General features: G+C 32.6%; 1 pseudogene; it reads left to right on the top strand.

Moving 5' to 3' along the window:
* The first annotated feature begins 2,958 nt into the window (after window positions 1–2,958).
* Window positions 2,959–3,542, top strand: LOC100955997 (annotated as a pseudogene).
* Window positions 3,543–11,965: the final 8,423 nt, after the last annotated feature.

The following is an 11,965-nucleotide window of genomic DNA, read 5'->3' as shown; positions in this document are numbered from 1 at the left end:
ACTAAGATAGACTCTCACTGGATTAAAGATTTAAACTTAAGACATGAAACTATAAAAAGACTAGAAGAAAGTGCAGGGAACATTCTTGAAGAAATCGGCGTGGGTGAATATTTTATGAGGAGAAACCCCCGGGCAATTGAAGCAGCATCAAGATACACTACTGGGACCTGATCAAACTAAAAAGCTTCCGCACAGCCAGGAACATAGTAAGTAAAGCAAGCAGACAGCCCTTAGCATGGGAGAAGTTATTTGCAGGTTATGTTTCCAACAAAGTTTTAATAACCAGAATCCACAGAAAACTCAAATGTATTAGCAAGAAAAGAACAAGTGATCCCATCTCAGGGTGGGCAAGGGATTTGAAGAGAAACCTCTATGAAAAAGATAGGCACATGGCCTACAGACATATGAAAAATGCTCATAATCCTTAATCATCAGAGAAATGCAAATCAAAACTACTTTGAGATATCATCTAACTCCAGTAAGATTAGCCCATATCGCAAAATCCCAAAACCCAGAGATGTTGGAGTGGATGGGGAGAAAAGGGAACACATCTACATTGCTGGTGGGAATACAAAGTAATACGTTCCTTTTGGAAAGATGTTTGGAGAACACTTAGAGATCTAAAAATAGACCTTTCATTGGATCCTACAATTCCTCTACTATGTATATATGCAGAAGACCAAAAATCATATTATAACAAAGATATATATATCAGAATGTTTATTGCAGCCCAATTCATAATTGCTAGGTCATGGAAGAAGCCCAAGTGCCCATTGACCCACGAATGGATCAATAAATTGTCGTATATGTACACCATGGAATATTATGCAGCCTTAAAGAAAGAGGGAGACTTTACCTCTTGCATGTTTACATGGATGGAGCTGGAGCATATTTTTCTTAGAAAAGTATCTCAAGAATGGAAGAAAAAGTATCTAATGTACTCAGTCTTACTATGAAACCAATTCATAGCTTTCATATAAAAGCTATAACCCAATTGCAAGCCAAGAAGAAGGGGAAAGGGGAGAGGGAGGGGAAGGAGGGAGAAGGATGGGGGGAGAGTAATTGGTAGGACCACATCTACAGTGCATCTAACAAGGGTACATGTGAAATTTACTAGGTGCAGAATATAAATGTCTTAACACAATAACTAAGAAAATGCTATGAAGGCTGTGTTGACCAGTTTGACGAAAGCATTTCCAATTGTATATAAAACTAGCACATTGTACCCCCATGATTACATTAATATACACAGCTATGATTTAATTAAAAAAAGAAAGAAATTATAATAAAATAAAATGCATTGCTTCCTAATTATTTTATTTTATGAACCTGAGGTTATTTCCATCTATTGTATATGCTAGGAGGGCTTCCTGCATAATGATATATGCTATTATCTCTTTCTAACTCTGTGTTCAGTATATGATATTGGTAGCTTGACATTGGCCATCATGGGAGTAATTATAGTATGTAAATCTGTAAACTTTACAAATTAGAGCTTCCTCTCTCACACTTTCTTCCAGAAAACCAACCAACCAACCAACTTAGAACACATTGAGAAACTTAGAGTTTCTTTATCCATCTTCTCATTTATCTTGATATTTGATTATTATTTTTTCTAGCTTTTCCAGGAATAAAATGGGAAAGAAAATAGACATTGAATAAGTTTGTATTTCTGTAGCTTCTATCACCATTGTAATAACTGCCTTCAAATCTATGTAGAAGATCCTAAGAATCAAGTGATGTACTACATAAGCCACTAAAAATTGTTCAGCGAGAAATTTAGTATATGATCATATTGACTTTTCAACTCAATAGGAAAAGGCTAGGAAGTAATAATTTTTAGCACAATTGATATTTATTTGGAAAAAATATAAAGATTCCAAACTTTCAAAAATTGTGAAGGGTCAGTGATTTTACCTTACTTGTAAATTAGCATGTTAGCCACTACAGTTTGATGAATTATGGTAGCAGGCAGAAGATTCTTGGGTTAGGGATGAAGCATTTTAGTATTCACTGAAACAGCAGTGGGCATAGTGTCATAATTTTTTATTCAGTTTCCCATTGCTCAGTTCACACAGGTTTTCAGAAGGAGTTCTGGAGACATTTTGCCAAAGTTTGTTGCATTACAGAGAGGAATCCTTCCCTTGATGGATTTAATTCTTTTGCAATGAACAATAAATTTGCTAGTCCTTTGCTTTAGAGAAAAACATATTCCAAAACTCTTTACTATACTCACTTTCTTAAGGATCATCTGAAACAAATAAAAAATTCGGTTATTGCTTTTCTTTCAAGATAGGCAGATAGAAAAGACCCATGGAGGATTGTCTCCTAATAATACCCCATTGCTTGCACACATACAAAAGTAAACATCAGATGAAGTAAAGATAAAAATTTAAAAATAGGCTTGGCGCCTGTGGATCAAGTGGCTAAGGCATCAGCCACATACACCTAAGGTGGTGGGTTCGAATCCCCAGCCCGGGCCTGCCAAACAACAATGACAGCTGCAACCAAAAAATGGCCGGGCATTGTGGCGGGTGCCTGTGGTCCCAGCTACTTGGGAGGCTGAGGCAGGAGACTCTCTTGAGCCCAGGAGTTGGAGGTTGCTGTGAGCTGTGATGCCATGGCACTCTACCCAGGGGGATAGCTTGAGGCTCCATCTCAAAAAAAAAAAAAAATTAAAAAAAAACAAATCAGTATAATAATGAGCGATGCTATAAATGTTTTTGAAGAAATAAATCAAAAAAAGTTTTGACCTTGAGAAAGTTCTTTTTAAAGAAAGAAAATATTGGTAATGTAATTAAATAACCATTTTAGAATTTTAATGAGCTAATGGGAATTTACCTACCTTTTACTGGAATAGCAATGCTAAATGGTTACTATTGACCAAGTGGTTACTTTTGATCTGGTCTTTGCACAGCAGTGATCACTTATGAAGAGTGCCGAGGGTAATTGGCCAAGATGCCAAATTTCAAAATCTTCAGTGGCAGCTCCCACCAGGATTTCTCCCAGAAAATGGCTGACTGCCTGTGCCTGGAGAAAGGGAAATTCTGCAACCAAGAGACTCAGGTTTTAATTAGCAAAAATGTACATGGAGAGGATGTCTACATAGTTCAGAGTGGTTGTGGTGAAATCAATGATGGCTTACTGGAACTTTGGATCATGATTACTACTTGCAAGACTGCTTCAGCCAGATGTGCTACTGCAATCATCTCTTGCTTTCCTTATGTCCAGCAAGATAAGAGAAATAAAGGCCAAGTGCCAATCTCATCTGTGCTTGTTGCAAATATGCTATCCTTAGCAGGTGCAGATCATGTTATCACCATGGACCTACTTTTTTTTTTTTTTCCAAGTTCAGGTCTTTTTTGATATCCCAGTGGACAAAGTATAGGCAGAGCTCGTTGTCCTGAAGTGGATAAGAGAGACTACCTATTTCTGAGTGGAGGAACTGCACTATTGCCTCACCCGATGCTGCCAGAGCTAAGAATGTGACCTCCATTGCAAACCAGTTGATTGTGGACTTTGCCTCAAAGAACTCAAAATGAGGAATCTGTTTTATACCTGTTCAGCCATATCCCTTTATAATATAATAAGTCCTGAAGGTTTTAAAAAATAAAATCTATTGTCACTCCTTCTTTGCCCTTGGTATTTGATAGCAAATTAAGCAGAAGACCCAGCTTTCACCAGTGTAGCTTTTTAACCTTCACTTCAGGTTAACATGAACCTTCAGTTCATATTAGTGATTATCCCAACTGGGGAAAGATGTATTAGGATTAACTATTAGGGAAACCTATATGTGCTGTTTCATTCAGGTTTTCTTGTTGATTTTGTGAGCTTTTGCAGCTGTAACTGGAGTTCAGCTGTTGCAAAATTACAGAGTATTGAGGATGTTGTGCAGAAGTGGTTAACAATTATTGGGAAAATTCAGACTACTTTGCATGTGACTACTTTGGGGTTTTCTTTGTTCAAACAGCTAAAACTGACCTGTGTGAGACAAGTTTTCCAAGGTCTATGATAAATTACAGCAAGAGTAAAGTGACCAGATTTTAACATTGGTGAAACGGGACACCATTGATGGATTAGAATTATATGTACTTTTATTTATATTGGACTTTGTACATGGTATATTATAGAGCAACTTTAACCTGTAGTCTTCATTTAAAGGGTATTGGATTCATTAAAATTATGGGTAAATTTAGAAATATTTACACTTTGTAGTTTTATGTGTGTATATTTTTTTAAATGTGGCATGCCTGCTTTATATTGTCATTGCTCTCTTTCCTTCTTTAGATTACTTGTTTATTTTTCTATTTTTTTTGTTTTTAGTAATTTGAAGATTATATATTTTTTCTATTCTTTAGCAGTCACTCCTAAATTTTAACATCAGTATTAATTTGCCAGTGTTTAAAGTGACTGGCTATTTTACCGTTTTCATTAAAAAAATCAAGGACTAAATATAGTCATGTATTAATTCTGATCTTCCCCTTCTAATGTTATGTTAACTGGTGTTTTAGCTCTTTACTCTTTTTATACTCATAAAGTATTATTTTATACTATCAACATTTAGAGTTTAGAAACCTTTTAATGCTTTGTTTGAACTCTTCTAATTCGTACATTTTAACCCTTTATTCCATGACCACTTTTCTTTTTCTGTTATCAATCTGCTAAAATTACATTAACTTATTATGCAGCAATAAATAACTCAAATACCTCCTTTTTAGTGTAATGTTCTAGTCATTGATTTTTATACAACTGACATTTATTATATTTGAATTCTGCTGTCATCTTAGTTTCTTGTCTTGATTGTCCTATTTTTATCTGCCCTTTTTTCCTTTTCTTGCACTCTACTGGATTTATAATTTTTTTCTGAATTATTATTCCCTTGACTATTCCAGAATTATAATTACCATTCCTATTCCAATAAAGGTTATTTTTGTATATGTGAATGTGGGTTTTTTTGATGTAATCGTCTTAATCAATACCACTACTGGCATCCAAATAATAATGAAACTTCATATGAATTTCAAAGCCAGTGTCTATTATCTCAACCTACATATTATTTTTATTTTGTGTTTTATTTATTTCTTGATAGTTACTGTCATTACTGTTAAGCCAGTCAAATTTTATAGATATATCCTATTTTTATCATTTTTCTCATTTACCATTTATTCTTAAATATCTTTTCTTCCTTAGGGGTTCAAATCCTTCTGCCTAATTTTGCATCCTTGGGTAGTATAAGCAGTCAACTTTATTTTTATTTACTTACTTATTTATTGTTTATTTTTTTTGAGACAGAGTCTCACTTTGTTGCCTTCAGTAGAGTGCTGTGGAATCACAGCTCACAGCAACTTCAAACTCTTGGGCTAAGCAATTCTCCTGCCTCAGCCTCCCAAGTAGCTTGCACTACAGGAACCCACGACAATGACCAGCTATTTTTTGTTGTAGTTGTCGTCATTTGGCAGGCCAGGGTTGGATTCAAACTCACCAGCTCTGTTGTATGTAGCTGGCACCCTAGCTGCTGAGCTACAGGCATGGAGCCAGCTGTCAAATTTATTTTATAACAAATCCTCAATTATTATTTACATATAATATCTATATTCTACTCTGAGTAGTTATATCCGTTTGACAGAATATATCATTTGTATATATTTTTCTGTCTTTTAGTAAACTTTTACACGTACAATGTTTTGATGAGTTTATTTCTAGGTAATTCACGCTCTTTTTTTGTCATTGCAAATGATTTCTGTAGCTGATGCTGCCAGTGTTCTATCCAATACCTTCAGCACTCATCATTTTCTCCCATCTTCCTGACTCTTCACAACCAGCATATGAGTCTCAGCCTTAAGGGCTATGTTGGCCACTGGAGCTAGCTGGTTCTGTCCAAGAGTGTGAGGCAGGCCTGAAGTTCTGGGAAGTTGACATTTCATCCTAAACCAGACCTTAGACAACAACAAACAGCAACTGATGATAAAAACTCATGCTGCCAATGCCACTGAAGAGAGGAGTAACTCTGCTGTGTGCTTTCTAGTATGTGTTTCCTATAGTTGCCCTGGTGGGAATAAGCTCCACTTGTCCATGATCCGTGTTTTTATCCTCTGTTGCTGTTGTAGCAAATTAACACAAATGTTATGACTTAAAGTAGAAAAAATATATTAGCAGTTTTTAAAGTGAGAAGTCCTTTTGGGTTTCACTGTTCTGAAATCAATTCACTCTATCAGTAGGGCTACATTTTCCTGGGGAAGCTCTAGGGAAGACTTTTGTGTTTTTGCCTTTGCAAGCTTTTTTTAAAAAGCCCCTACTTCTTGGTATATGGTTCACTCCTCTATTTTCAAAGTCAGCAATGATAGGCTGATTCCTTGTCACATTGCATAACTCTAGCTCTCATTTTGTCATCAAATCTCTTTTCCTAATTCTGATTCCCTTTTGCACTCTTAAAAGTGCTGTGATTATATTTGACCCATCCCTATAATCCAGGATAATGTAACTTGTTAGATGATCAGCAGTGTTCGCTTCATTTGCAACCTTAATTCTCCTTTGCCATGTAATTTAACATATTCGCAGATTCTGGGGATTAGGACAGAGACATCATTGTGGGTCCACTATTCTGGCTACTACGCTCAGTAATTTACTTTTACTGGTTTTTCTCTCTTTGTTTCAATTTTCATTCCTCAAATATTTATTTCCTGGGATCAATTTCACTAAGTATTTTTTTCAACATGATTATGCTTTTTATTTGTTTGATGAGTCATAAGATGGTTCACATTGTATGTTGATCATAGATCAGTTCTCTTTTATTAGATCATTAGCTAATCTCTCATATTTGAGGGACTACATTTAATAAATTATTTGAGTTTATGTATTTGGAGAATCTTTAGTTTCTATATCTAGAATCTTAAGTACAATGTCCAGTAGAAATGGTCAGTGTACAAATCCTTTTGTCCTAATTTAAACAAGTAGATTCTGATTTTTTCTTACTTTGAATAATGTTATTATTATAAGTTAACCCAGTTTATTAATGTGTTCTTTGTATTATTAATTAAAAATTATTATTATCAATGAATGCTTAATTTTACTAAGATCTTTTAACTATGTTTAAAAAGATAATTGTATTTCCTTTCTTTAATCAGACAATGTGGTAGAGGCCATTTAAGAGACTTTCAAATTAAGACCAATCTTTGTATTCCTAGGATTAGAAATGATTTAGCCATTTTGAGGTGGTAACTTTTTACATATTATGAAATTTGAATTGCTACTTTTGGATTTTTGCCTTTATTTCAGTAAATAATATGATTTTATTATTTTTTTTGTTTTTCACTTGATTTTAGCCAAAAAACTAAGCAACGATTAGTTTTCCTCTTATAATACCACTCTTTCCTTGTTCCTTATTCTTAAGCATATCCTATAGTATCTTGTTTGAGTGACAGTATGTAAGTTAAAAATTCTTCTTAATTTTTATTTGCCTAAAAATACATTAACTTCATTTGCATCTTGATCATGTTTTAGTTATATGTTAATTGCTGAGAATGATTATTTCAAAATTTTGAACATATTATTCCATTTATTCCAACATCTACTGTTCCTTTAAAATATGTTGTCAGAGTCTTTTTATGTTTTATAATTCTTTCCTAGTGCATCTTATTTTATCTCTAGCTGCTTTTTAAGTTTTCCTTTCTCTTGGGGCTCAGTAATTTTTATCAGTATAAATTTAAGTGTAGATTCATTGTCATTTATTTCATTCAGTTCTTGTTGTGTCATGAAATAAAGATTCAAGAAGGGTCTTACATGTATAAATACCTCAAGCATGATCTTTTCAAATGTTGCCACTCTGCACTTCATTTTTTCATTTTGGAAATCTCATTAGTCAAAAATTGGATTTCTTCATTCTATGCTTGATGATATTCAACTATTATTTTATGTGTTCAATTTGTCTCCCTGTGCTCTAATCTATACTTTTATGTTATCCCAAAATCTCTCCAGTCTTTTATTTTGAGGGTATTTTTAAATATTTTTAACTGCTTGTATTTTTATTAACTTTTTCAAATATACTTACTTTAGAACTTCATCCCATATTATTACTTGTTGAAGTTCTTAATACTCTAATTCCATTGGTATTATGCCTTTAGAATTATGCTTATAGTGTTTTATAATTTTGGAATTGTGAACTTCTTTTCCATATATCTTTAACTGTGGGAAACCTGTGAAGTTTGAGGGAGGACTTGATTTACTTTCATCAGGGACCCATTTTATTGTAAATTTCTTAGCTCACATTGGTCTGTATCCAAAAGTAATACAAATTTTAAAGTCTATCATATGTTAGGATAGATCAATGACTAAACATTTTCTCAATAGTACTCAATAGTTGACAGTAAATTGGCCTATGGGGTGGGGTGGCATGAAGGGATTATCCTGATAAACTGTAAAAATTGCTTACTGCTCTTTCTCTCTTTTCTAATAAACTAGGTTAATTATATAAGAATACCGGATGATAACATCAGAAAAAAGATTTGCAAAACATTAGGGTACTATAAGTTCTCATTTATCATGCTGAATTGTTTGTTAAAATATTTATTTGAAATGATGTGTTGTACAATTTTGAGAGGAAGTATTACTAAAACAATTACACAGTTAGAATGATATTTTAAATGCTCTGTGGCTCCAGGCACTGAAAAGTTGTAAAAATAAATTATCATTTGATATGTGTGAATGCCAGAGTTTATATTAACATAAAGTTTTATAATATTATTAGTGTATGTGATAGTAAAATAATAACTTATATTTATTATTTGGTGGTTTACACAGTGCTTCCACAGAAGTAATTTATTTAATTCTTAGTAAGATCCTAAAGAAGATACAGTAGATATTATTATAGTAATTTTACACATTGATAAACCAAGCTTCAGCCTCATTCTGCTTTCTCTAATGTTGGGAGGTGAAAACCGATCCCAGATTTTCTAAACGTAAATCTACTACTGTTGCAATCATACCTCCATGCTAAAATTACCAGAAATAATCATTAAAGAAAACAAACTAAAAAAAAATTCTCAACTTGCTTTTCACACTGTGAGTTTTAACTCTTTTGATCTAACCCTTTGATAAGGTTTAAGAGTTTGCATAAAGATTTTTTAAAATTACAAGCAACAGAAATGTTGTCACTCAGATTTTTTAATGAATTCTTTTCTCCTCTGTGTGGAAATTATGCAGTTGTAATTGTAGCTTTTGAAGGATCACAGTGTGTCAAAAGGTGGGTCTCTGACCATCAGATTTATCATGTAATAAATAATCAAATGAGATGTTCCTTTAATCAGTTAATTCAACAAAGACAACTATGTAAGATGGTCTTGAATAAACCTTTCAGAGTGAAGATTCTTTTTTGTTAAATCTATTAATAATCAACTATTGGATGGAGCTGGAGGATTTTTATTTTGGTGTTTTTCTGCCTAGTTGAATATAGCACAATTTTAGCATCTGAGATTATTAAGGAAGCATGTTAAGCAAACACTGGTTAAATGCTATAATGAGGAATTCTTTGTCATTTGCCACCTTTTTCTTCCATATATATGGGATATATGTATATCTTTTGCTCTTTTAACTCATAAAACAACAATGTTTAAAGAAGAGATTGTAGACGATGGTATAATTTTTCATCAGAAACTATTTTGATCTGAACTTTGATTTTGTATATTTTACTGTTACCCTATGAGTTTCTGTCACACTGAGGCTCTGAGCTCATATTATTTTACTTTGGATATAATTTACAAATTGTAGTTGAAGGATAAATGTTTGTCAGTAAATGTAAATTATTGTGTAATATTTATTTAGCATATTGTTTAAATATACATATCCTTGGTAATGATATCCATATGTTTCTAACTATGATAATCTCTGAAAAATTTACATTTGCATCAGGCTAAGGTTAGTGTATGCTGCTTATTCATTTATGTGAGATTATTCATTGTAAGTTATTCAAGTCCATGAATTCTAGCATTTATATTTTCATCTTTTAATGAATACTGAAAATATTTAACTGATTTTAAAGGATGACTATCATCTTGTACAGAGCTTTTAAATTCACAGTTGATTGGAAACACAAGCGTTTAATATTTTTTAGTGTTTTTAAGGGTTTTATATGAGTTAACAACAAAGATTTATATGATTACCTAGAAGCTATATAAGAACTATGTATCATCTTGGATTTAGAGTTGTTGCTCATTTAGTATTGTTTGTTTTCAGTCAAAATTTACCCTTCTATGTTCGATTTTCATTTTCTTAATTTCCAAGACCCCCATCTTTCTTCACTAAGGTTTTTTATTTGGTCTTTCAAACTATTTGGATATCAAAGAGTTTATTAAAATATGTACAATATATAGAAAAAAGTGATGGCCTAGAAAATATATAAAATGTCCTATTTATTGAGGAGAATACTTAATTTTAATCTGATTCAGTGGTAGTGATTTATTTGCTATGAAAATCAAAATTAATTATAAATTAAACACAATCTTTTATTAGTAGAAACAATTTGTATATGAATCAAGTATTATACCATTTTTAACTTAGTGCAATAATTAGATATTGCAACAAGAATCATATGTATTAAACCTAGAGCAGCTTTAAGAGTTACTTATTAACATAAACATGTTAGCACTTATAAAATAATCACTCATATTTAAACATATTATAATGATAAGGAATTATAAACTTTGATAAAATAATAAAGTATACCTCAAAGACACAATTATCCTCTGCTCCAAAAATAATATCATAGTTCAGACTTCTCCAAATATAATTGTGAATCTAATTCCTGCTGAATGCCACCAAGAAAAGCCTATCATTATAATAGGGAATTGTCAAGAAACACATCATGCTTGACAGGTCTTTTTTCCCCCCATAATATAACTTTTCCTTTAAGAGAAAGATCATTTGAAAACATTCAACATTATCTCACAACAAAAGTATATGATAGGTTTTGAAACCTGTTGACTTGCTGGTAAAGTCTGAGATTTACAGAGATCAAATTAATCAATCCAAAGTGGAACATGGTGTGAGAATCTCAGTATAGTCCTGATATATGATCATCTCCTGAAGCTGTGTGTTACAGCTAATGGAATCCTGTTGATCATTTCTTTCACCAATTACTTAACACTGTTTTATGCAGCAGTGCCTCAGGGCACATTGAAGGACTTGGAACTCCTTAGATGTTGAACAAATTTTCCCACTGAGCATCTGTCTCTGAGACTTTTGTGAGCATATGTTGACTATTCTATTAGCAAATCTTCAGGAATGCAAAAAGGCAGGGATCATGGAATCAGAGTCACTTGCTATCATTTCATGAGTCTGAAACAAATCACACTATATAGCATCCATGAAACTGACTTGTTAAAATTTCCAAATGAAATACAGTTTTCAACAAAGGCACTACTCAGTGGCACAATATCTAATGATGAACAAAACTAATGAGGAAAAAGTCAAAATCCGATTTAAGGAATCCAGTAGTTATTATTTTGCAAGGGTACATGTCAAATCTATTAAGTATAAAGTATAAATGTCTTAACACAATAATTAAATAAGGTGAGCTATGTTAACCAATTTGATGTAAGCATTCCAAATTGTATATAAAATCAGCACATTGTACCTCATAAATTCATTAATGTATACAGCTATGATTTAATTTAAAAAATTACCAAAAAATTAAAAATTAAAAATATTAAAAGCACACTTCTCCATATACAACTATCCCTGTCCCCTTCCTCCCACTGCAATTCCTTTCATGTTCTTTCTCTTTGCCTGTTTTTTCTGTTTCTCCCTTGTTAGTATAGAGGAATATTGGATTCAGTACATTTTCATTAAAGGAATTTGAAGTCCTTTAAAGGTATTCACAGAGGAAAGAAGTAGTACTTTAAATGATTCCTGAAGCACTGTGTCTAAACAAAGAAAAGCATTCCTGTATAATGTAATTATCTGAGAAGCTGAA

Source organism: Otolemur garnettii, unplaced genomic scaffold (assembly GCF_000181295.1).
Source record: "Otolemur garnettii isolate 467f Iridium unplaced genomic scaffold, OtoGar3 scaffold00093, whole genome shotgun sequence".
NCBI lineage: Eukaryota > Metazoa > Chordata > Mammalia > Primates > Galagidae > Otolemur > Otolemur garnettii.
The sequence above is the reverse complement of the archived record's forward strand: the minus strand, read 5'-3'. Positions and strand labels throughout refer to the sequence as shown.